The following is a 25,567-nucleotide window of genomic DNA, read 5'->3' as shown; positions in this document are numbered from 1 at the left end:
ATCAACACAATCACCCATCATGCTTCCACACCCTCACATGCTCTGCAAAAACTTCAGATAGACCCCCATCAACACCAGTTACACAGGCCCTCGTCTCCAGCCGCTTAGACTACTTCAAAGCTCCCTTACCAGGCTCTCCACCCTACTCCTCAAAAGACTACAGGCCATACAGAATACTGCAGCCAAACTCATCCTAGACCTCCCCAAATGGACTCACATCACCCCCCACCACAGAGACATCTACTGGCTCCCCATCCAGAAGAGATGTCAGTTCAAGATCCTCACGCACACCTACAAAGCACTACACAATCAAGGACCATCTTACATCAATCACTGACTGAAGTTCCACCAGCCCTGAAGACACCTGTGCCCTGCCTCACTCGTCCTGCACACACCCCCCACATCCATCGCTGCCGCACTAGAGGCCGCTCCTTTTCCTTCATCGCCAAGACCTGGAACTCCCAACGCCTCCACCTCCGAACAGCACCCTCCATGATAGAGTTCCAGAAAAAGCTCAAGACCTGGCTTTTGGTGGAGGCACTGCACCCACGTGCCCGGAGATCCCTAGGGGTGACAGTGTGTGCTCTACAAATATCAACTGATTGATTGATTGATTACAAAGGGGGTTAGCGGACCAGAGGGGGTAAAGGTGACAATCGGTGCAGCATAATGCTTTGCTCTCATGTTTCTAAGTTGTGTGCAGCCAAACCTCATTTTTAATCTCTTAACCTCTCAATATTTTAAACTCAGCTTCTTTAAATTTAATGCTGAATGATCTTGAGGTCAGAAAGCTGGAACTTATTAAGGCCTCTCCTAAGGAAATAAGGATATAAAGAGGACCCAAATGATGATTGTGGGAACTGTGGGGAATAAAATTAATTTGAACCACCATGAGTGAATTACCCACGGTTGTGGAAGAGGATATTCAGCTAAGTTTCTGCCCAGAGCTCTGTAAAATGTATTTGCATTCACAATTAGAATTTTTTAAATTTTCTAAGACCTTTTTGGAACGCCTCAAATTTAGATGTTGCCATCTGACTCTGTGATCCAGAATACCTCATTAAATTAGTCATTGTTTCACGTTTTTCTTTATTTTTTTGCAGTTGTACTTATGCATTATTATTTACTGGAGTAACAAAGGTGCCCAATTTGAATTATTTGAACTTTAATTATTTGATTTGCTAAACATCTATCAATGGCCTGAAAATGATTTCTGCAACTTTTTGGACAGTGTTGCAGAATAATAGGTATTACATTTGTAATAATTTGATCTTAAGGTCAGAAAGCTGGAACTTAATGAGGCCTCTCCTAAGGATATAAGGATAGAAAGAGGACCCAAATGAAGATTGTGGAAACTGTGGGGTATAAAATTAATTTGAACCACCATGAGTGAGTGAATTACCCACGGTTTTGGAAGAGGATATTCAGCTAAGTTTCTGCCCAGAGCAATGTAAAATGTATTTGCATTTACAATTAGAATTTTAGAAATTTTCTAATACCTTTTTGGAACGCTTCAAATTTAGATGTTGCCACCTGACTCTGTGATCCAGTATACCTCATTAAATTAGTCATTGTTTTACGTTTTTCTGTTTTTTTTGCAGTTGTAATTATGCATTATTATTTACTTGATTCACAAAGGTGCCCAACTTGAATTATTTGAACTTTAATTATTTGATTTGCTAAACATCTAGCAATGGCATGAAAATGATTTCTGTAACTTTTTGGACAGTGTTGCTGAATAAAAGGTATTACATTTGTAATAATTTTGCTGCGTCAATAATGTTTCATGGGGCATCATACTTGAGTCTATTTTTCGGCGAATGGCACAAAAGCGATAAAAAGGCATGCCAGAGGTGTGCACCAGTTTCCAAATGCTGGATGAGCAAAGAGATGAAAGAACCTAGTAGGAGACAGCCAATTGGCATAATGATACATCCCGACCAAAATCAAAAGACAACTAACAATGGTTTTATGTTTACAGACCATCTATTTCAGATAAGACTCAAACTAGGAGAAGGACAGAGTCTGTATATTTCATAGAAAAATCAGGAGAATCTCAGGATGCTCAATAAAGAAGCAAGAACATCAGCCTTAGCAAATTTGTCTAGTAGAATTCCTGTTTAGGTGATATTTAAAAATGCCAGAAAAACAGAATGTCTGTAAATCTACATCAAACAAAGTGTCAGCAATTTACTAACTACGCAATAGCCATACAAAGATATTAGAAGAGTACATCAATAAGTTGAAGCAAAGCATCCGTCTCTGACTACAGTAAATAATTCATGAATGTTGTGTGCCAATGGAATTAAATTAGAAGCTGTTAGTTGCATGTCAAATAAAATGGGCAAGTTGGCATATCAGGAAAAAATGTAATCATGAGAAATATTCATTCTGCAGGCCAGGTAGCTCTTCTTCCGAAAAAACTGTCCTGTTTACAGTCTTATCCTCAATTTGAAATACTATCTGCTCATGCTTTTCAGCCCTGATTGCAAATATTATTTGTTGAATTGATGAAACTTGCTCTCCTTTTCTGCCAGGGATATCATTGAGAACTTTAAGAGATGGACGCTTTTATGAAGGCTGCCAGGAAGCAACAGATTCACACAGCCAATTTAGTGCTTTTGATATCATCACAACAAATAGCTGCACAAACCAAAGGGAAATTTGGCTACATGATACATTTGAGTGAAACTCATATTATTGATCCAAGCTATAATAACACTGTTTGCCTACCTCCTTCCCTTTTATGACCTCATTTTTCCTGGTTTTAGCACTCTGTGCACTTTACCACTGCAATCTAGTGCTAAGGTGCTCTCTCCCGTAAACATGGTAATATTGGTTTATCCACAATTGTCATAGTTAATTTACTTATATGTCCTAGTAAATTGCATTACATGTTCCTAGGGACTTTAAATGTAATGCTGCTTGTGAGCCTGTAGCACTGATTGTTCTACACACTTAAGTAGTACTTTTAACCATGTCTTAGGTCTGCCATTGCAGAGCCTGTGTGTGCAGATTTACATTGTCTTATCGACCTGTTAAAATAAAAAAACCTTTTTGCCAGGTCCAAACCTTCCTCACACACACACAGACACATATATATATATATATATATATATATATATATACACACATATGGGTGCCATCCATTAAAAAGGTAAGACATATACTTCTAAGTATAAATCCCTAAGTCATTTTTCACTACAGCAAGGCCCATCCCATGGGATGACACCGGGATTAATTTATTACATCTTATAAGTGTAATTCTTCATCTGGAAAAGATGATCTTTTCAAGTTTGGTGTCTCTGGAATCACAATTTAAAATCACAACTTATAGTAGAGACAGATTTTAAATTGCAGTTCTGAAAAGCCACTTTTAAAAAACTGTCATTTTCTGACTTTGGCCACTTGGTGCCTGTTTCTGATCATTTGTCTGGGGTGGGTTACAGCTGGGCTTTGTGTATTCCCTCTAGATAGCCATACACAATGGGAGCTTAAGTGTGACTGGATGGGCCATCCTGGGATGGGAGGAGCTGGGCACGGCCTCACTTACACGTGAATAGGTGGTGTCCTGTGCCCACACAAAGGGCTGCATAACCCCCTGTAGTGGGCCTTGAGCCAGGAAAGGAAGGGCAGGATCTCTGTGCACTTCAAAGTACTGGACCTCCGTCACCATCAATTCATTTTACTTCTGGACCTGTGAAGACTCTGCCAGAAACAAAGACTGCTGTGCGACTGAATGACTGCCACTCAGCTGGACTGCTGCTTTACTGGACTACTGCCGTGCTGTGCTGCCCTGCTGCTCTATTTTGCCTGGGTGAGAAGGACTGGATTTCCATCACTTCACAGGCTAGATCGCTAGCCTCCTGATCTGAAGTCTCTGGGACATAAAAGACTTTCAACCACCCTGCTCTTGCACCTGGACTCTGCCATCTGTGAGTCTGCCCTGCCAAGTGGTGCCACCCCAGGCCTGGAACCTTGGGAGTGGGCTTTTGGTGTTTGCTCCAGCGGAACGAAAACATTCTCTGCTGCAAAAGCAGAACCAATGTATTGCTGCTGCAGCGTGGATCAGAACAGGCATATCGCTGCTTCTGCATGGGTCGGAAATAATGTAGCAGACTTGCATAACTGCATCTTGTGTCCAGCACATTGCCTTTGGAACTGCCATTGCATATCACATACCTTAGTGCCAGCTCCTAGCACCCTTCATCAATGGCAGCCTTGACAACGATGCTACAGCTTTGCATCACAGCCTCTGCGCACATCGGGACCAACGCATTGCCTCTGCTGCCTAACACATCCCTGACACCAGCCTTTGCATTTCAAGCCCCGTCAACTGGATCCTTGCTGACGATGCAACAGGACCTCGCACCACAGCCTCACTGCATCTCACAACTGACACATCATCCCGGCTGTGCGACACATCTGTGTGTTGAATCCATGCAATGCTCTGCAACCAGGATTTAAGGTACTTTGGTTCAGTTGGCCTAACTGGGTCCCTGTAGCCTGCCTGCGCTCCATCACAGTCGGCCTGAACTTTTGACTTAGTCCTGTCTGGCATGCCCAGATGTTCCTGGTAGGTGCTTCTTGCTTTTAAGCGCTATTTTACTGTTTATTCTTTGAAAATTCATAACTCAAGTTCAACTTATTTGATTTTTGTCTCTTTTGGTCTTGTTTTAGGTATTGAAATCAGAAATATTTTTCTAACCTGGTGTGGAATATTTTTGTGTGGTATTTTCAATGTTTTACTATTTAAAGTTTTGCACAAATATCTTACAAATTGCTGCAAAGCTAAGCCTGATTGCTCTGTGCCAAGCTACCAGAGGGTGGGCACACTCTAATTTAGGGTTTGCCTGACATTTACCCTGACTAGTATAGTGGCTTCTGCTTGAACAGGGCTCATACCCAAGTCACCCAACCACCCAATTTCTAACAATGTCATTTGTAGGGGACAAAACAGACACTTATATCAGGAGGACTTTTTGCCTTCTTTTCAAATCCAAATCTAGCTATATTTTGACTATTTTCTCAGTCCCCTCCATAGAAATCCACAAACCCTGGATACCGTTACAATCCGCAGGATGTTGGGAAAAAAAGAATACAAATGTGTAATGGATACCTTTTGTGAAAATAAAGTTATGGGTCCCAAACACCAACTACCCAAAATAGCCAAAAAATGCCTTGGCACTGGGGTGGGGGGGGAGGGGGGCAGCAGTTAACGGGTTAAGGTGTGCCGTTGCACAAACATGGTAAGGGTGCCCTTATGGTAATATGGGCTCACTTAGCCTGAAACTGTGGTAGAGGCTGTTGGTCGTTTCACATAAAGCAGTACTGTGAGTGCTAAGTGTAGACTCGGAAAACCCACAACCAGCAGATAATTATCAGAACATCAAGACACCTGCTGGCAGTTTGAATGCTGTGCTACTCAAAAAATGCATAATAATATTTAATAAACGAGGTACGCATAAATATTCACTTTTCTGGTGGTTACCTGAATGTAGTTTAATCTTTAGAAATTCAATTATTTTAAGAAAAAGAGACACTCATCACTGTCTACCCAAACGCAATAAACAAACCCTTTATATCTTTAACTATTTTGCTCCAGAAATGCACAATCTGAAAATCATCTAATAATTCATGGCGCTAGTGCTCACATTTGTTGATATGATGAAATCCTGACACATTCCTTCGTTTGGATACTGATGCTTGTTGCAGAAAAGAAGACAACCAAAAAAACATACAAACATGCTCTTTTGTAGCAAAGCTTTTTTCTTATCTCTTTTTCGGCAGTTTTGCAGATATGTCTGTCCCACTGAAGACCAGCAGGGAAGAGAGAGTATCCGATGCGTCATTTTAATCCCATGAACGGTGACAATGACATACAGCAGAGCCCTGGACAGAAATGGAGCACACATTGGAAATGGAAATGTGATAATGAATAGTACATTTTCATCACAAAAATGTAGTCAAAAGCCCTGGAAATGCATTGAAATATCTGAAAACCTGCACTGCTGCTTGTTTTCATGTAGTTCATTGAAGAGGACATGCTTGAAAATATTCTTTCAGTCAGTTCTCAATCTGCCACTTTTTTCTGCTTAGCTTTTCGGCTTCTTGAAAATCACTTTCTCCTCGGGAATTGATTACCATAGGTGAAAAAACATGAGCTAAGCTACCATCCATTTGAGTCATGCTACGAGTGTTCCCTATTTCATTCAGTCTTGTCCAATATAGGGCTTCAAGAAAAGCACTCCACTAGTTATTTTTTCAGTGAAAGCAATACTCAGAAAAGGATATTTTTATAAAGAATATTTATGTCACAATATTTATGTCAGGCAATATTTTTATCAATATTACGACAGACCAAAGTAGTGTAATAGTCTGTGCTTTAGTGAATTTATATATTCAGAAAACCCTCTTACTTAGCTTTGGCCATGCAGTGTAGATACCACCATTTTGAATTGCCACGAAATCACCACACAAAACAGCGAGGACAAATAGCAATAGGACAGGAGGTCTCATATGTTACTGGTGTACGTGTTAGTCGCAGAACAAAAACACACACATGCAAAGTTTAGTAAAATCATTATAGCTACTGGAATGTCTTCTGCAGTGGCACTGCCTTTTAATCCGTACTCTCTTTGCAGCCATCTAGTGAATTACTTCCTCATATGCTGAGGAAGGTTTTTATGGATGGAATGATGTGGTGCTGTGATATGTGTAGCTTTTCATCATTGGTAGGGTATTTCATTGGAGATCCTATGGTTGGGTCCGTATGGTAGTTAAGTATGGTGTATTATGGTATGTTGTGAGTTCAGTGTGTTTTGGTGTGAGGCATAATTCAGTTAATTAACATTAATATGGTAAGTCATGGTGTTTTATAGTGAGGTGCATTCTGATCCTGTGTCGGATATAAGTGAGTTGTATGGTGTTGACTTCAGGATTTTTGGTGGTGCTGAGTGTTTTGATGAGAAGGGAGGGGATGTAGTGTAACTTGTTTCTTTAATGTTTAGTGTACTGTGTGATAGGTCATGCATGGTGAATTATAGTGTACTGTGGAGTGCCGATATTGCATTGTTACGTAGTTATAATTATCCTGGTGAGAATAGCATTGTACACGTTGTGAAACATAAATATTGGCATCTTAATATCATTCATAGCAATATTTCCACTTTGGAGTTAATGGAACATCTTCACTTAGAGGAATGGTAGTTTTATAAGGGATATTTAGGACACAATATTCATGTCAAACTATTTTTTCTACATGCTATATTTGGAAATAAAACCACTTGGTATGGTATGGAGTGATGTTAGATGATCTGGGATGTTTAGCAAGGTTATATATAAAATAACATTGCAAATGAGATGGTCAATGACATAACCAGTGAGTTCATATATCTCATCTCATTCATCTAATTGGTGAGAACACTGCGACAGCCAATCCTTCTCTTCATATGTGTCTGCACACAGAGGTGATACTGCCTTCTTTTTGTGTGTAGCACTTCCCAGGACATCTATGTGTTGGAAGTGGGACAGCAACGTTTAGAACAAAATGAGACTGTATGAGGATATGTCTTACTAGGAAATGTAACTATTGCAGACTTTCGTCATGACGAAACCACACATTGGTTTAAGGAAGAACATCATGTTTAAACCATCTTTTAAAATAGAGATACCTTTAGTGCTATCCATATGATATGTGATTTTATTATTGATTTCATTTGTTATGACTTCTGCGATGTCACATGCAGGGTCATGAGCAGGGCAGTCTGGTCGAGTGATTGTTGAGAATCTCACCATTATTTGTTTATTCATTTTTTTAGGTTTGGATCTTAAACATACCAGCCATTTAAATGAAGACATTTAAAAACTGTGAGCCAGAATCACCAATGCTTTGCATTGGGTTTGTGACACTTTTGTGATGCAAACCTGGCCCAAAGTATTATAGTGGGATTTACTCTGCTATATAAATAAGGATATGCGTGAGAAAGTCTCCCAAAGCAATGCAAAGTTCACTATGTGTGTGAAAGGGTGGTACATCTGCATTCCTATGCAACCACCGATGGGGTTTGACACAAATCCCTGTCCACTAATATTGGTAAACAGGAATTTACCATACACTTCCTTGAGTCAGGAGTAATGAGTGATTGTTCAGCAAACAAGCAAAGTGTGAAGGCATAGTTTTGCACCAAAAGCTTCTCCTTCAAGGGCTAACTTATCCTTTAGAGAGTGTGCATACCCTTTCACAATGGTGCAAAGGTAGGTTTGTTGATGTATGACAGCCAAAATTACGCCAGTACAGGGGGAAGAGAAAAAATGTTCCATATCTTCATAGATATGCCATAATTTAGTCTCTGTCCCTTTGGCACAGAGCAGTGTAGCAATTTTGGTGTTGTGCTGACTTGCAAAAATAAACAATTTAGGCTGCTATACTAAGGAAGATGGTGGCTTAGAGCACAATCGGGAGGTAGAACTCAGGTTGAACTCCCAGCATATGGCCAGTGACAAACTCTGCACCATTCCCATTTTTGAAAAATTCGAGGTATATTCCTGCCTGTTGTTACCACTGCTTTTGGGGATTATCTCAGTCCTGGCAAGTTGCTCCAACTGCCTCAGTGGTGGCTCAGCATCAACTCTGCTTCGGGTGTTCAGGCTTTGTATTTCTTGTTCTTAGCCCTACAATTGCGTGTCCTGTAATCCAAGCAGACAGACACTGCCACTAAGCGGCTCCTACGTTGTGGTGGAGGAACGTCGCTCCCCACACCCCCCCCCCACCGCTGAGAGCCAGTAGAGGGGAAAAGTGAAAAATAAAATGATAATAAATACATTTTATTGTTAGTTTATTTTTTGTAGGGCGCTAGTGCCCACTGAGTCTAGGACAGGGTGGGGCCATGATGGTAGCAGGGGGAGGAGGAGTTGCGCACAGTAAGTGCATATGTCAATTTAGCTGGCTGGCCAAGGCCGGCAAAACCAACATGTGCAGTTAGATGGCTCCACCCCTCTATGCTGCAACAGCCTGGTAGAGAAGAGACACAGGCTCCCAGGCCCTGATCGAGCGCTAAATCAGCCTGCTCAGGAGATTCACAGCACTGCTCTTATGCTGGTAAACTGTATTGCTAGCATGAGAGCAGTGTCTTGATTGGCCTCTGGGAGCCTGAGCAGTGTGTTACATCCCTTGGGGAATCAGGAACAGAGCAGAAGACAGGTGGCAGCTAGTGGGTAAGTGCAATTTTATTTTGTTATTTATCCCCCTACCTTCCCACTTATAATTACTAGCAGCCGCCACTGCTTTCAGTGTTCCCTCAGGCTACTTAGTGTGCTTCGGCCTCCAAGTTCAAGCTTCACTCCCATCCCATTTTGGAAGTACTAGGCCTTATCTCCTTTCTCCACCTGCCATCATAGACTGCTTCTTCCACATCAGCCGTGCAAGGAATATCACAGGCACTGAAGCCCTCATTCTGGCTTCAATGGTCTTTTTCAAAGACCGCTGAAGCTGTTACAGCCAGCATACCGCCAGTGCTGGCGGTAAGCTGGCTGCACTATTAGGAGTGTTCCACTGGGCCAGCGGGCGAAAACAGCGTTTCCGCCCACTGCCCCAGCGGAAAACTCACCACAACATTGACACCAGCTCCTAATCGAGCCGGCAGCAATGTTGTGGTGCGTCGGGTGCCTGCAGTAAAAAGCGTTATGGGGCTGTCCATGGGGGCCCCTGCACTGTCCATGCCAAGTGCATGGGGAGTTCAGGGGCCCTATGGGACCCCCAGTTCCCCCTTTCCGCCAGCCTTTGCATGGTGTTGAGACCGCCATGCAAAGCCTGGCAGAAAGGGGACTCGTAATCCCAAGGGAAGCGCTGCTTACAGTGCTGCCCTAGCAGATTGCGATCACCAAGATTGCCAGGCTGTCCACAGGCAGCAACCTGGTGGTGCAGGTGGTCGGACCGTGGCCCAGCTGCCACATTCACAATAGAGCGGCCGGATTGCCCTGTTTGCGGCGGTCCTACCGCCATCGCAAATGTGGCGGTCTTGAGACCTCCACACTCATAATGATGAGCCTTCCAATGGATATTCTGAACACATGCTGAACTCTGCTCGTTGACTTTCACTTAGACTTTCTTTTTTGTTTTATTCTTTACCTGCCTGTATGTCTCATCAACCAGATCCATCACCCAAAGGAGCAGGATCAAGGATGGCTGACATGTGGTTAAGGACAAGAGGATGGAAAAAGAAAATTAAAAGATTTCACTTTTTTGCTGATAAACGGAGGAAAAAATATGTAAGATTGCCAAAGACCACCTGTGGATAAAACATAGAGGATACATTAAAGAGAGAAGGCAAAAGGCGACACTGAAAGTCTCCTCTCCCTCAGTGTATTCACTCACTTACCTGCTTACCTGCTTAATCTAAATCTTCCAGCAAACTTTGCTAACCAATGCCAGCGTTTGAAGCTACTATTAATCCAAGAAATTCATCCAACGGGTGCCTGTAAAAATGCATGCTGTGGTTCATGCTGTGAAGTCACATAGAACAAAATACTGGTTTCACTCCTATAACCAACACTTCATTACGTCAGGCATGGGCAACTAGTGACATGGTGGAAGTTTGATTAATGAATACCAAAAGATACAGTACCCAGAAGCTATTCAAAACATTTCTCAGGTAGAAGAAGGGGAAGGGCAAAACAATGTGACTATCTTACTTGCATAAATATTATTGCAGGGTTGATCCTAAAAACAGCAGCTGACACCATTTCATTTCTCTTGAGTTCCATTGCATACGGTGACCAGATACAGACCTGTGCTTTCTCGAGGTCTGTAGCAAATGAGTTCCACCAGGATTTTCGGATTATGACTAAAAGGTTTTTAGATATTTACTCTGGTGTGTCTGACTATCTAAGTCCCAGTCACAATAAGTTCACAATGATTGGAATGAGTGTGTATGCAGCCTATTTCCGTCTGTTGAGATCAGCCTGAAGCGCAACAAGAATAAGGGCCAGTGGTTTGGTTAGATGTGGACACACCATGATGGGTTGTTCCAGAATGCTGAGCAGGACGGTTGGGACAGAGATGGAGGGATAACGTGCAACGTGCCATTCTAGGATTGGGCAGGGGTGCCTTACATCCAGAACTTTTCACCCTCATTTAAAAACCCCTGCACAAGAGAGAGACAATTAAGTGGATCGTAGATCTTGGAGGCAATAACAACAGAAAGGATGCCCAGCCAAAGGGAGAAGCCACCTGGTGACCTGCAGCATTGACAAAAGACATTATCACCAGCTAACCAACAGAAACAAGATGGGTCTCTTAAGGACCAGGTGCCATGGGCCCCTTATTTTCCTGAGGACCATTAGGGGAAAAGACCAGGACTCCCTTGTCCCCTGGGTGCTCTGCAAGGCAGCTAGGATGCTATGGGGTCCAGGGAGTGCACGCAGAATGGTATACTGGATGGTTGCGAAAGCATAAGAGGAGCTCTAGGACCCAGTCAGAGGAGGAGGCTGGGGTAGGAAGAGAGCAAATCCAGCTTCCCACAGAATACGCCCATTTACAGGCCAGGAGCCCAATTAAAAATGATCATGGTAGATAAGCCTGGCCACAGGAGCAATGAGAGCTTAAGATGAGGAAAACTGTTCCAACCGATCGTCATATATGCAGCTTAAAATACATTTCTTAAAAAGTAACCAGAAGACTGAGGGCCTGATTATAACTTTGGAGGACGGTGTTAAACCGTACCAAAAGTGGAGGATATACCACCTACCGTATTACGAGTTCCATAGGATATAATGGACTCGTAATACGGTAGGTGGTAAATCCGCCACTTTTGGGACGGTTTAACACCGTCCTCCAAAGTTAGAATCAGGCCCTGAGTGTCTGCTCTCTGCCAGACTCCTTCAATTTATACTATGGCCCAGGTGTTGGCTCAACATGGATTTTTAATAATAAAGCTTACCCCCCTTTGGGGAGGGGACGTGATGGGACCCCCTCCCTGTATTGCATTATACCATCAGGGCCTGGTGCAAAGATATGGGGAAGCCCCAACATAAGTGCAAATGTCCAGGAGCCCCATCCCCTGGGACACAGTAGTACCTTTCAGAGACCTGGGCCTGCAGGGTGGTACCTTGCTCCCTGTGCTCTGAAGGGTCATTGAGTGCACCTCACTTTAAGTCTCCCACACAGAGGAAAAAGGGAACACGCTCCCACCCACGGTTGCCAGTGTGGACAGGACCACCGAAGACACCAGTTCCTGTGCTGAACCACAAATGGTACCCCACCCATGGGCTCCTCCGATGGCATTCAAAAAGCCACAAGACTGTGGGTGTCCTGGGTGGTATTAAGGCACTCAGAACAAAGTAAAGATACACAGCCCGGGGAAACACTAAAACAAAGACTGGAGTGGCTTTCCTGCTCATAAAATATTGAAAAACTCAGGCGAGGAATGTCCCATAAAGCCCCACAGGGCATTGAGAGTACATGCAGCTACTTTGTGGTGCCCTAAGAAGAAGCTGTGACATCACCAACATCCTAAGATAAATATTTGTGGCTGCAAGGAGTCCAGCAGCCTGCAGAACAGTATTTTATAGATTAACCCCAAGTCTCCTGGGCTTTATGCCCATGACCCCAGTAGAGATCGCCATATTGCAATTACTCCCAGAGCTGAAGCTTTTGTTCTTAGACTCTGGACTGCAGGGGCAGCTTGTGGTGTGTCTTATGATTGCATTTTGTGGCCTGATGCAAGTAAAGCAAGACTCTGATACATGTGTTTATAGTTGCTTTTTATTGATTTGCCTTATTTAAAACTGTTTTATGATGAACATTGAAATGCATTTGCTTATCATAAATGCACATGAACATAATTATTGCCTTCATCATTTTAACAAAGATATTATGGTGAACAATGGCATGGCTGTTTTAGAGAAGTGACAGTCTGAAAAAGCCATTAGACCTGCCTTATTTAGAGCACCATCCCTGTATAGTCTAATGTTACATCTGGTATAGGGGTGGGGTATTCTGAATGCAGGGTTCAGGATTCACTAAGGGTGAAAGGTGATATAAGGTAGCCATAACATGTACTTTCAACTACCTGAAGTATTGATTTGTAATTTAATACATATTTTGACTTGGATGTGTGCAATAAAAGTGCTTCTTCCTTTTTTTAAAAAAAGGCACCGACTGGACACTAAGGGGGTTATTCCAACTTTGGAGGAAGTGGTAATCTGTCCCAAAAGTGACGGTAAAGTGACGGATATACCACCAGCCGTATTACAAGTCCATTATATCCTATGGAACTCGTAATACGGCTGGTGGTAAATCCGTCACATTTGGGACGGATTACAACCTCCTCCAAAGTTGGAATAACCCCCTAAATTCTTGAGTGTTGTTGTTGCATGACAGTGAATAAGGATTACTAGCCAACAACACCTCTACTTAGTAAGCCTTGGATTGCTCTGCTTCAGAGCTCAGAGAAAGTCAAGGGCTATATTAGGGCACTGGGCTAACAGCAAAAATACTTTTGTGGAGGAACATCCTTCATAACTAATAACCCAATGTTTTACAAGGTCCACTCCAAGATGAGCAAGATCAGTTAGAAGTCTTGCTGACCTAACTTACAAGCCCTCCTTCAGGAGATTCCCTTCCATAAAGATCTTATGGCTACCTGGGTGGCTCATACATCAGCTATACCTTAACAGATTGCTAAAGCACAGCAGTTCTCAGTAGTCTCTTCTGGATCAGAGGTTACATAAAGACAGACTTATTCATCTGCCTTTACTTCTTCATTCTTGAACATGAGCTATGAAGTGGCTTCACTGATATCATCATTGATACCATCAATACCAGTCTCTGAGTGATCCTCAGTATCATCATTACCATCACAATTTGCAATAGCGTCACAGATCCAAAGCCAAAACTTTGGACCAATACTTGGACAATTTAAAGAGGCATCAAAGACAATGATGATGGGAGTACCTTATGGAAAGTCAAGAGCAAAGCTCTTCAAATGGAACTGCAGAAGGAATTGCACATGATCAGATGATTACGCCAGCGCATGATTGAATAACTCAAAAGACAAAATGAGGTATAAAAAAAGAATCAATACCACCCCTGCTCTATGCTAGGCGGAGCCTTCTGCTACTACTACTGTTACATTACTATAATCAAGCCAGTCTGTTTAATCCAATCAATCCTGGCCATCCTATCTCTTCACAAGATTCTAGTCTGAAAGGAGAGATTAGAGCAAATATGTTACGATCCAAGGATAGAATGCTAGTGATACAATTCACCGTTATTGCAACAACAAATGAGTCAACTCAAACATCATCTTTGGTAAAAATATAGCTGTAGTTTGCAATGTATGCCAATGGTCTAGAGGAATGCAAATCTGCAACCAACAGTGGATTGGCAAAGCATTGTCAGTTGTCCCCTCTGTCTTTTGACTCCCTTTAACTGTGTGATTATGTGACTAAGAATTAAAAAGGAATTGAAAAGGGTCAGAAGACATGAAACACCCACCATTACCCCCTATAGTGGACCAAGAAATCTTAGAAGAAACAAATAATCCTGCATCTTCAGAAGCATAAGTAGATTCTCATAAAACTATGTTTCAAACAATAAAAAAGAGTATCAAAGCAATCAAGAAATGTCAAGCCGACCAGGCCTCTAGGTTATATATATGTCAACTAGAATTGTAATAGGAGATGATTGCCTGTCTTCTCTGGTTGATTCACTGAAAGATACAGAATTTTGAATGGCAGCCTTTGAATCAGTCATATACGAAAATCCCTGAAGGGATGAGATTTTTTTAAAAGCTTTAAGTCGTAAGTGTGAAAATCTGAAGAACATATCACAACTTTCTTACCTGTGGATTGTAGGAATTCCAGAGGGCACCGAAGGGGACTCAAGGCTAATTCCATTACTCAGCAACTAGTACAGAGGGCCTTCTTGCAGACTCTGGAAATTGTGCCACCAACTTAAGATCAGCTGGTACAAAGTGAGAGAGCAATGAGCAATGTATACAACTACCAATAAGTGGAATAAAGTGGGCATGTGTATATGTTGGAAACCTAAGTTGTTATTAAAGTAGTTTACAAGGAGTAACTGGATGATGGGTGCAGATTGTGTACACTTTGAACACATTACTGCAACCTGTAATGTAAATGTATGCTGTATCAGTGATGCACGCAAAATGTCTGTACTATGGTATGATCTGGAAAATGTCAATAAAAGGAGTTTAAAAAAAATCACCTGCACTAATCTTATGCCATCAATTTCTCTCAAAGCTGGGGTTGGACCATGCAAAACTGTTGCCTTCTTTCAATGTTATCTCCTCCAAGAACAACTATTGATGGTAGCCAGAGCAGGGCGCTCTCTCTCAACAATGATTAAGGCTGGCTCTTTGGTTAAGATTACTTAGCATGAATGTTTCCAAATATTTACTGGACCAGAACAATTAAAATGTTTTATATCACAGTTTAGCAATACGAAAGTATAATATTCCTTCTGGTCCTCTCTTTACCCTTGCTTTTTTCATCTTTTTTTCTCAGTACGGGTAATAGGTTGCCATCCCATTTGTCCATGCTGAAGAGAAAGGGAAAAGCAGCTGTGTACTGGCAAAGCTGGACCAGCTGGGCTGTTAACATGGGACATGAGGGCAAAAAAGGATTTGTGTATTGGGCATTCTGTTCCGTAGTCAGATGTTTCATTAAGGGCACTCAACTATGTGAATGTTCTTAGAATACATGTCCAAAACAATACAAAATTACCAATGAGCTGATTACTTATACCTCAGTAGCACTTGTATCCAAGTGGCAAGAGTTGTCACGGAAGACTGTGCCGTTTTTTCACCTCTAAGGGCTAACTCTATTTATGTTAACTTTCAAACCACATCAGTTCATATTCTACCTTTCTCTTAGAATCTACTCAGCATACTGCATCCAGGAGGATGATGGGTTAAGGTAGGTATTAAAATAGGCACATATATTTTACATATATGCTCCTTATTTGTCCTAATGCAAATTCCCTCACCATACACTCAGGTTCAAAATAAATTGTAATTCCACTCTGGAAATGCTACTGTAACAGGTACATTTAACTGTATTATGTGACCTTTTAGCAAAATTGCCAAAACACACTGGCAGAGATGGATAGCACTGCTCTGACAGTTTTCAGTAGTAATGGACTTATCAGGCATACTTGACCTAATTGAGATGGAGACAACTCCAGGGGAGGAGGTATACATTTTACTCATTGGTCCATCACCAGTAGTCTAGGATAGACTTATTTTTAATTAGCCATAACCTGATAGTAAAATCAAGGCGCACCCAACAATCGCCCTTGGCTTTCTGCCCATCCATTGGTTGATCAACAACTGACTGATTTCCAAGACTGCTGTAATGTACATTCCGTTGTGTTCACTGCAATATGAGATGTATATTACATATTAGTAAAATTAACATTTTTGTAAGGAATTTCATAGAACCAAACATTCAATCAACAGCAATTAGCATCATTTGGGATACATTGAAAGGTGGAATTTGTGGCCTTTTCCTGCAATACCCCAGCCCAGAACATAAAACAGCACAAAATGAGGGCTCATTTTAGATGACCAAGCTGGAAGAGTTTTAGAAAAAGCATAGTCTAGCAATGCAATACAAACACCAACAGCATCAAGCTATCTGGTGGGATATTGGAATATGTTCTACTACTTCTAAGATTGTTGCAGAATTTTCTAATTTCTGTGCAAAATTCTTTACAGTCTCACAAGGTAGCCATACCAAAAGGGATGTGTTAGACTTGACAGCCTTAGGGTGGTCTTATAAAGACTTTTTGCCTTTTACCCCTGTTTTTGCTGTATCTTTCTGTTGGCATTTGGTCTCTGAGCAGTGCTAAAGCGCAAGCATTTCTCCTCTAAACATGATAACATTGGTGTATCCACAATTGGCATATTTAATTTATTGTGTACGTTCCATGTAAAGTGGTGTACCATATTCCCAGGGCCTGTACATTTATGCTAATAGAAGGCCTGCAGCGCTGATTGTGCAACCCACGCAAGTAGCCTTTCAAACCTGTCTCAAGTCTGCCATTGCAGAGCCTGTGTGTGCAGTTCCACTGGAACTGTGACTTGTATTTAAAAGCTCTTGTCAAGCCGTAAACTCCCCTTTTATTATATATACATCATCCTTAAGGTAGGCCCTAGGTGACCATTAGGGCAGGGTGCTACGTAAATAAATGGTTGGACATGTATTGTTTTACATGTCCTGTTAGTGAATCCCCCCAGAGTTGTTTTTGCTACTACAAGGCCTACTCCTCTCATAGGCCAGCATTGGGAATTTCTTAATATACTTTTGCGCTATTATTCTTGATCCGAAAGGAGTAGCTACATCATATGTCAGATCATTAGAATGGTAAATACTCTTTACTGGTAAAGTCAAATTTAACATTGCTATTTTAGAAATGCCACTTGTGAAAAGTGGGCATTTCTCTGCACTTAATGCTCTGTGTGCCTTGCAGCCTGTCTTTAATACACTTCTGGGCTAGGTGATAGCTACACTTTGCATTTCCTCTAGAGAGCCACAACCCACGGGAAGGGTGCATGTGACAAAGGACTCATCCAAATTCACCTGCGTTCTGATGGGCCTTCCTCGGCTGGTAAGGTGGAGGGAAGCTAACACTTAACACTTCCATAGGGAAGTGCCTACCCCCACACAAAGGGCTGATTATCCCCTACTGGTGATCTGGAGCCAGGGCATTTGGGTATAAGTACTGAGTCTCTGACCCCACCAAATCAGTGCACCACTGGGCCTGGGGAGAACTCTGCTGGAGTGCAGACTGCTGTGCTGTAAGGATTGCCATTTCACCTGGGCTGTCTGTTCTAAGGGACTGCTTCTCTGCTTTGTTGAGCTGCCCTGCAACCTGCTGATGCCTGCCCTGCTGAAGGGAAGGGCTGACTCAAATCATCTGAACCCTGAGTGACTCCAAGGGCTTATTGGCTTGCCCCATTCCCCCATGAAGCCTCAGGATCATAAAAGACTGTAACTTACTACTGCAGGGGTCAGGTAGCCTAACAAAGATCAGCCATGCCTGATTGCTAAAATTGAAGTCTGCTGGATCCCCAGTGCATTTGAGGGATTACCGAAGCGCTGGTGTTTCTATGGCTTGATCCCCAGTGTGTTTGGAGGAGTATTGCAGTGTTGGTGCTTTCAAGACCGAACATCCTTGGTTGTTAAACTGACACCATGGCACCAAAGGAAGCCTGCCAGTACGGGTCACTTGTTGCCTTGACAACTGGAGTTTGGCTATAGTGTCACAACAGTAGTCCAGTCATGTGAGGAGAACTACTGTAGTGGGTTGACATCAACCAATCTAAGGTGTGGGGCCAGATCGCCGGGAGCTTGTCGCTATGGTATTTTCTCTTTTGAGCAGCCGATCGCTGAGCCTGTCCAACACACCGATGCACCTGTCCTGAGGACCTCTAAGCCTACCCCAAGGACAGCCCAGCGTGGGCTGCCACTGTCCCTGCTGCATCATATAAGGATATTGAAGCAAAAGCAAGATCCGTGAGGTCTGAACTGCCACAGTATGCAATATCACGGGTGGCTGGGAACCCAAAGTATACTGGTCTTGAGGGGCCGACCAGAGTTTCGTTTTTGAGGACTGTTTGAGAATTGTTGAGAACTTGGTATGAACTATCCTTGCAGTACCGTAAAGACCCTAAAAGAAGTGATGCATTTCCAGCACTGTGATTTTCCAAGCATATTTTGAAAACGTTATAACTTGAGAAGTCATGATTGGATTTTTGCCATTTTAGTCTCGTCTTAATCGTATAAGTAGTCTTTGTTTTTATAAATCTGTGTTGCTTATTTTTGTGGTATATTCATTGTATTATTGTGTGTGTGTGTGTTGCATAAATTCTTTACACATTGCCTCTTTTGATAAGTCTGCCTGCTCTGTGCAAAGCTATCAGAGGGTGAGCACAGGTTATATTTTAATGTGTACTTAGCTTATCCTGTCTAGAGGAGTTGTCCTTGCATGTCCTGGGTGCACCCCTCAACCCCATCTCGAACAGGATTACTTTGAATTTTACCTTAGACCAAATTTCCCTAACAATGATGATACCAGATCAACAAAAGGTATTACCACCTGGGTCAACAATATTACTAAGTGACTTTCAACGGGCTATCCCTACAGCTTCCCTAGGAAAAGCAGCAGGTACGGATGCCATGCCTCGCAAATTATATAAATTAATCACCAATGAACCAGCTTACTTCTTCATGAATTAATTAATCATGCATGAGGATAAATTCCTTCTTTGTAAATCTTCCAGATTTTTATTTTCACATTTCACTCCCATGCTCAGATTATGAAATATTTGCCCACCTTCCATTGCTGAAACTCAATGAAATAATTATGCATGAGTGATTCCTTAGCAACATCAGTATTTTCATGATACAGATACCACCTGGATACTAAACTCGCATTGGAGTTAAACAAGTAAGCAGAGACAGAACAAAACCCATTTGTATTTCCTTTGTCTTACTTGATGCCAACATTTGACCAGACGGGGTACTATTTGTTTGGGCAGTCATGCAGCGGTTTGGGTTTCCGATCACTGTATGTAAGTATAGACAAGCTATGAGTTATGCCCCAAATGCAGTGGTAACAGTCAGTGGCCACTCATCTCTCCCATTTAACATCTCTTGCGGTACCCTTCAAGGATGTCGCCTGTCTCTTTATACTCTTTACATCAAACCATTTTGGAGGCTTTTGATGAATAAAACTGAAATTCCAACATAAAGTGAAATTAAGGTATTGGCATATACAGATGATGTGCTAGACATCACTCTCAACCTCAGCTTTATCATGCCCGCATTTGATCCTGCTGCCCCCATTTTTGGTGAGGTCATGTCCTGTGAACTAAATAAGTTAAAATGTGAATTATTCAAAGGCCTTGATTATAGGCCAACATTCCCATGTGACAGTTTCTTAGTCTCGGAGATTAAATACTTGGACACATAGCTAACAACCAAATATGACACTTGAGACCCACCAACCATACACCAACTTTGAAAGAAACAAGTTGGCTCCTTAACAAATGGATGTACTGCCCCATACCCTAAAAGTGAATACCAATCTGATTGGAAAGATTCAGTTGTCTACATTCTCCTATCTGTTTCATACAATTCCCTTATACCTTGTAATGTTTTTCTTTAAAAAGCTAGGGGAGTCTATATGGGCATTAGTATGAGGACCTAAATGACCTAAGCGAGCCCTTTGATTTCTGTAACTTGCTTTAGCAAAGGAGGATGGGAGCTCCCTAATCCCTTGCTGTACTATTCGACAGCTGTAGGCACACGCTTTACAAAATTGACACAAGATGTATCGACGATGTCTTAATTTATAGCGGTGTACCCCTCCTCGTTTTTTTACTCCATTTTTCAAATCCCAAATGACATTCAAGATATGTCAATACCATGGGAGAGTAGTAAAGTACACCTCTGAAACTGAGACTATTTCCCTTTCAATCTATACATCAAAGCCACGTTTATGTCAAGAACGAAGGCTCTGATTCTGTGCAGATTCAAACCCTTTGCAAAACACACTCATATATGTGAAATAAGTTTATATAAATGTTTGCAAACATAGCCACATTTGCCCAATCTGCAGGATGCAAAATATCTCCTGTCGACCACCAACCACATACGATCTTACAGCCATCACACCCATTAATGAGTACATGCATTATCAAAGTTCACACTAATTTCATTCATCACATTTCTAGCCCATCCCGCAATAGATGCAACAACTAACAACTGCTGGCTTGAATGCATTTACATATGAAGTCAATCACAGATCTGCACTGCACAGTCTTATATGGTATGTTTTCACCTACTATCAAGTAGGTGGTAACCCACTCGCAATTGCAAATGCATGCGAAAACATTTGTTTAGAGCAGGCAGTGGTCTGTGGTTCCACGGACCACTGCCTACCCTTAAAAAATAAAAAGAAAACTTTTCATTTTTCTTTTTTAAATGCAGCCCGGTTTCCTTTAAAGAAAACGGGCTGCATTTTAAAAAAAGATTGACTTATTTAAAAGCAATCACAGACATGGTGGTCTCCTGTGCCTGTGATTATAGCCATTCACAATGGCTCGTCAATTGTGACCTACCTCATGAATATTAATGAAGTAGGTCAATTTACGAGCCATGGGGAATCGCTAAATGAAACTTCTGGAGTTTTATACATTCAAATAGCGATTACATAATTTTGATTCTCAGGTAATCGCAATTAGGTAATCACTGTTTGGATATATGATACATCTGGCCCCAAGTGTATTGTTTAAAAATAGTAGGTATTCTTCTGTTAATGCTTTTACCCTGACACCGTGCTGTGTTGACCTCTGGCATCTGGTCTAAGACCTGTGGGGGCAGAGCTAATACTGCTGATTAGCATTAGCAGGTAGTAGGAATGAAGTGCGTATGTTAGGTTGGGCAGGTCTCTTGCTCTGACCAGCCCAACTTGTGCACTTTTGTCCTCTCAAACCCATGCTGTGTTAAGGAATTAGAGGGGACACAGAACATCCCCTTCTTCTCCTTTGGAACCCTGTGTTCACCTGCTCTAATCAATTCTTCCATTGCTCTCTTGCAATTTACGACTATAAACAGCATGTGTGCCATGCAAGGATTGGTTCTGGTCATGTTAGTTTGGTCTACCCCTGTTGGTCCATACTCCTTAAGCAACACAAGGGATTAAGGAGCACAGCCAATGACTGTGTGACTTTATTATGAAGGCACACAGTGATTGGTTATGTGTTAATGCCTTGCTAGAGACACAATGCTCACAACATCAGTGCATGATTGCATTGTCCATGAGGGGAGAAAAGATGTATCAAAATGCCTATCACACTCAAACAAGTGCTTGCAAGTTCTGCCTGAAAGACAGTCCAGGTCTGTCTTCCCATCAGGGTAGTCACATAGATTTAGTTCAGTTCTGTACCTTATGCTGGTAAAGCAAATTATGCACTTAATCAGGCTGTATGTTTTTTATTGCTTCAGAGGACCTGACAGGGTGTCTTTGATAGCGGGTCCAGCCTTTATAAATTACTTGTACTTGGACACACTGGAGGTCGGTGAACCTTTTAACCGAGTTGGGTTCTCCTCATCCAAGGATAGTCGGATCACTCAAATCAATAATCAATAACCATTATAATCAATACCCAATACTCAATTAATAGATCAAATAACACATTAGGAATCAATAACAATCATTATTTTGACATAACATGACCTTTCAGCCATGAATAACCACACCATTTTATTATAAGTTAATGAGTTTATTTCCCTATGTTAACAAAGCTAACACAATATATATGAGTCTCAAAATCAAATGGTATATGTATACGAACATTACTAGCTGTCTATAACTACGGAAGAAACGCAATCTACGTAAAATTTGGATTATAATGCACTCGGTTATAGCAATGCAAATCACTAATATAAGTAACTGAATTTGACTAATTGCATACATCGGTCAGCATAACAAGATTTCAATTCAACGTGGTGCATCAAGGGAATACCTCAACTAACCTCTAATTAGCATTGGCATGTGGGGCTTCATGCAAAAAGAATTTAGTCAACACAAATTTAGAAAACTTCTAGCTTAGGCTCTGTAAAAATAAGCAGTTGGTACCTAAGAAGGAAAACACAATGCATATTACAATTATCCTTTCATAATTACCAAATACAATCAGCATTCAAGAAAAGTCTTCGTCCTTCAGGTACCGGTTCGATCAGCATGGGGCGGATTTCAAAGGGGCAAAGTTAAAGCAAGTTTTCCTTGCGGCAGCAAGGAGAATGGGGCAAATCTTACTGCATGGGCAAAACGGGGTAAAATTAAAGTTAAAGTCTCTAGGGTGAGAATTCTTTAAGTCTCTTTCTCTGCGACAGAGAAAAGGCATCAAAGGGTCATTTAAAATGGCGCCTTGAATCAGGCTTCAAAATGGCATCGTAGAAAATGGCTGGCTTCTCTTTGTCCGGTGGGTTTAAGTAAGAAACATTCCGAATTCTTCAGGGTCTTCCATTGGAGGGTTCATAGGGTGGCTTCCTTTTGACCAATGAATAGTGTCTTTCTCTTAGTACTCATTTATGCATAAGGTGTCCTTGGAGCTTTGGAACACAAGTTGCAACAAAGTTTGCCAATTATTTCTATATCAGTGTCTTTATTGTCTGCACCTGCATAAGCTGACCTTGCTTCAAAGGGGATGTAACTAGCCTAGCACGAAACCTTGAGATAAGTGTATAAGTCATTTCTACTGGAAAAATACAACCTTAAAGTAAAAGAATATGTCTTTGTTAATACAAGTGTGAACCACACAGTTAAATTTGAGACCAGGCAACTAGGCCAAAGCCTCTGCTAAATTTAAGCTAAGCATAGAACAGTTTCAACAAGAAAATCATAGAATACATTTGCAATTATGATGGATTACTACATTGTCAATTCTTCATGATTAATTAAGCTTGTTTATAATAATGGCGAACTACCTCGTGGGCACATTTTCCCACATACGTTATTTTTCTTTGCTAAATTCACACTGCCTTATACGATTTTGTTACATGATATATGAATATTTGTTAGCCTTTCTTTTTCTGCTTCATCAATCCCTCCTCTGATGACTAATTATGTCATCACATCAAATCTTCCACCACAAATTTTATTTCATGAAATTTCTGTTATAGTAATTTGGCACTTCAGTCAATTCCCTCTTCCTTTTTGTTCCCTTTGATTTTTCTCTGAATATTTCTACTATTTTATTCTGTTCTTTCTCTTCTCTTCTCCTTTTACTTCTTGATTTCAATATTTTAATAGCTTTCCATATTCCCCAAATACCTAATAAGCAAATTAATGTTATTAATATTCCCTTTACTATTTTCAGTAATAGTCCGTTCCAAATGTTGCTGAGCCAATTTCCCACGGAAGCAAATACTTTTCCAACCTTTTCATATACTCCTGGTTCCATCAATTCTTTGAAATCTGCACTCTCGTTAGTTAAATTTGTAAGCATTTTCTTAATTTGCCCACTGTTGTCTGGAATATAAGAACAACAGTGACGTGCACTAAGCATTTTGCAAACGCCTCCATTCTTTGCTAAAAGAATGTCTAAAGCAAGCCGGTTTTGAAGAGTCATAGCTCTTTCTGCAGCGAGTTCAGCATCAATCAGGATTATGGCTCCTGAGAATTTCGTCAGCATGTTATCCACAATAGTAGACAACTTTCGTATTTTAATTGAATTCAATATGACTCCTACTGAAGGAATCATCGCTCCAAATATATCTCCTACCACACAAGAAGCTGTCTCCCTTTTCTGAATGCGATGTGATTCAGACAGCTTTGGAAATTTCTTTAAGTCATCCAGTTGATAAATCTTTGGAAATACTATTCCCAAGTAACACATCTCATACCATCCTTTATGAAGACGATAATAGGCGTTAAGTCCACAAATATAATATACCCCTGGAATAACTGGGTCTTGTCCATTCAGCATGAACGTCCACTTAGCCTGAAACGAAAACGTATGTTTACATTTACTCGTTCCCACAAAAATTGTGTCATAATATGATTTAGGTCTATATACACAAAGTTTCCCTATATGTAATGCATCTAAAGCTAATTTCCCTTGTGTCTTTATTGCGGCAAAAGCATAGTTATCTACAGATGTCCTTTTGTGTAATTCCCTTTCTAATTTTTCCTTTACCATTCTCCTCTATCTTCAGTGTGTTCTAAAAAACTCTTTTCTACGGGTGAAAGTAAGCATGTAAGGTTGTCTCTATGAGCGTGGACTACAGGAAAAGGCAATAGTGGTTCAAAGAAACCTCTAACTAATTTTATATAATAATCTCTTGCTGTTTTACTCAAATATTCAATTATGGGGACATATGGAAATACGACATCATGATTGGAATAGAAGTATTGAATAGATTCCTGATTATAGAATCTGGTTAGTAACAAACTACATGAAATACCATACGTATGAGGAATGCTATGATAAGTCACTCCTTCTATTACTGAGGTAGGTATTTGTGTGCACACATAACAATCTTTCGCATCCATTGTCTCAACATATTCATTCAGCAAGAGATTGAAGACGTTCGAGGAGAGCTCTTTCTTGTTGTGTAAATATTTCTCGTCTTGTTCGAGTTTCTGCAAAGGAGTTAATTCAGTAGTAGTTTTAGGAGTAGAAGCATCATTCGCGTCTCTTTCATTCTCTCCATGCATTCCAAGAACTATTGCTATAATTGTTAGTACACATGCAATTATCAGACCTATACACTTCTATTTACAACACTTCATTTTATGTCCCTTTGTAGTACTGTCTGGCATGATCTATATAGAATCAGAAAGTTGAAGACACTTTTATCAAATCAAATTTGCAGATATATATAAAGCTGAACGAGTTCAATGTTCACACGGTTTTCTTTAGCAGCTTAGTCTCTTATCGGTTTAGCAGCTTTGTCTCAAGATTGGTTTCAAAGTCAATCAAGTTATCAATGTCTTATCCGGTAATGTTCATGAAATTTAAACTTTTCAAGT

The sequence above is a fragment of the Pleurodeles waltl genome, chromosome 11, assembly GCF_031143425.1.
Source record: "Pleurodeles waltl isolate 20211129_DDA chromosome 11, aPleWal1.hap1.20221129, whole genome shotgun sequence".
In the NCBI taxonomy this organism is placed as follows: Eukaryota; Metazoa; Chordata; class Amphibia; order Caudata; family Salamandridae; genus Pleurodeles; species Pleurodeles waltl.
This window is presented reverse-complemented; position numbering follows the sequence as displayed.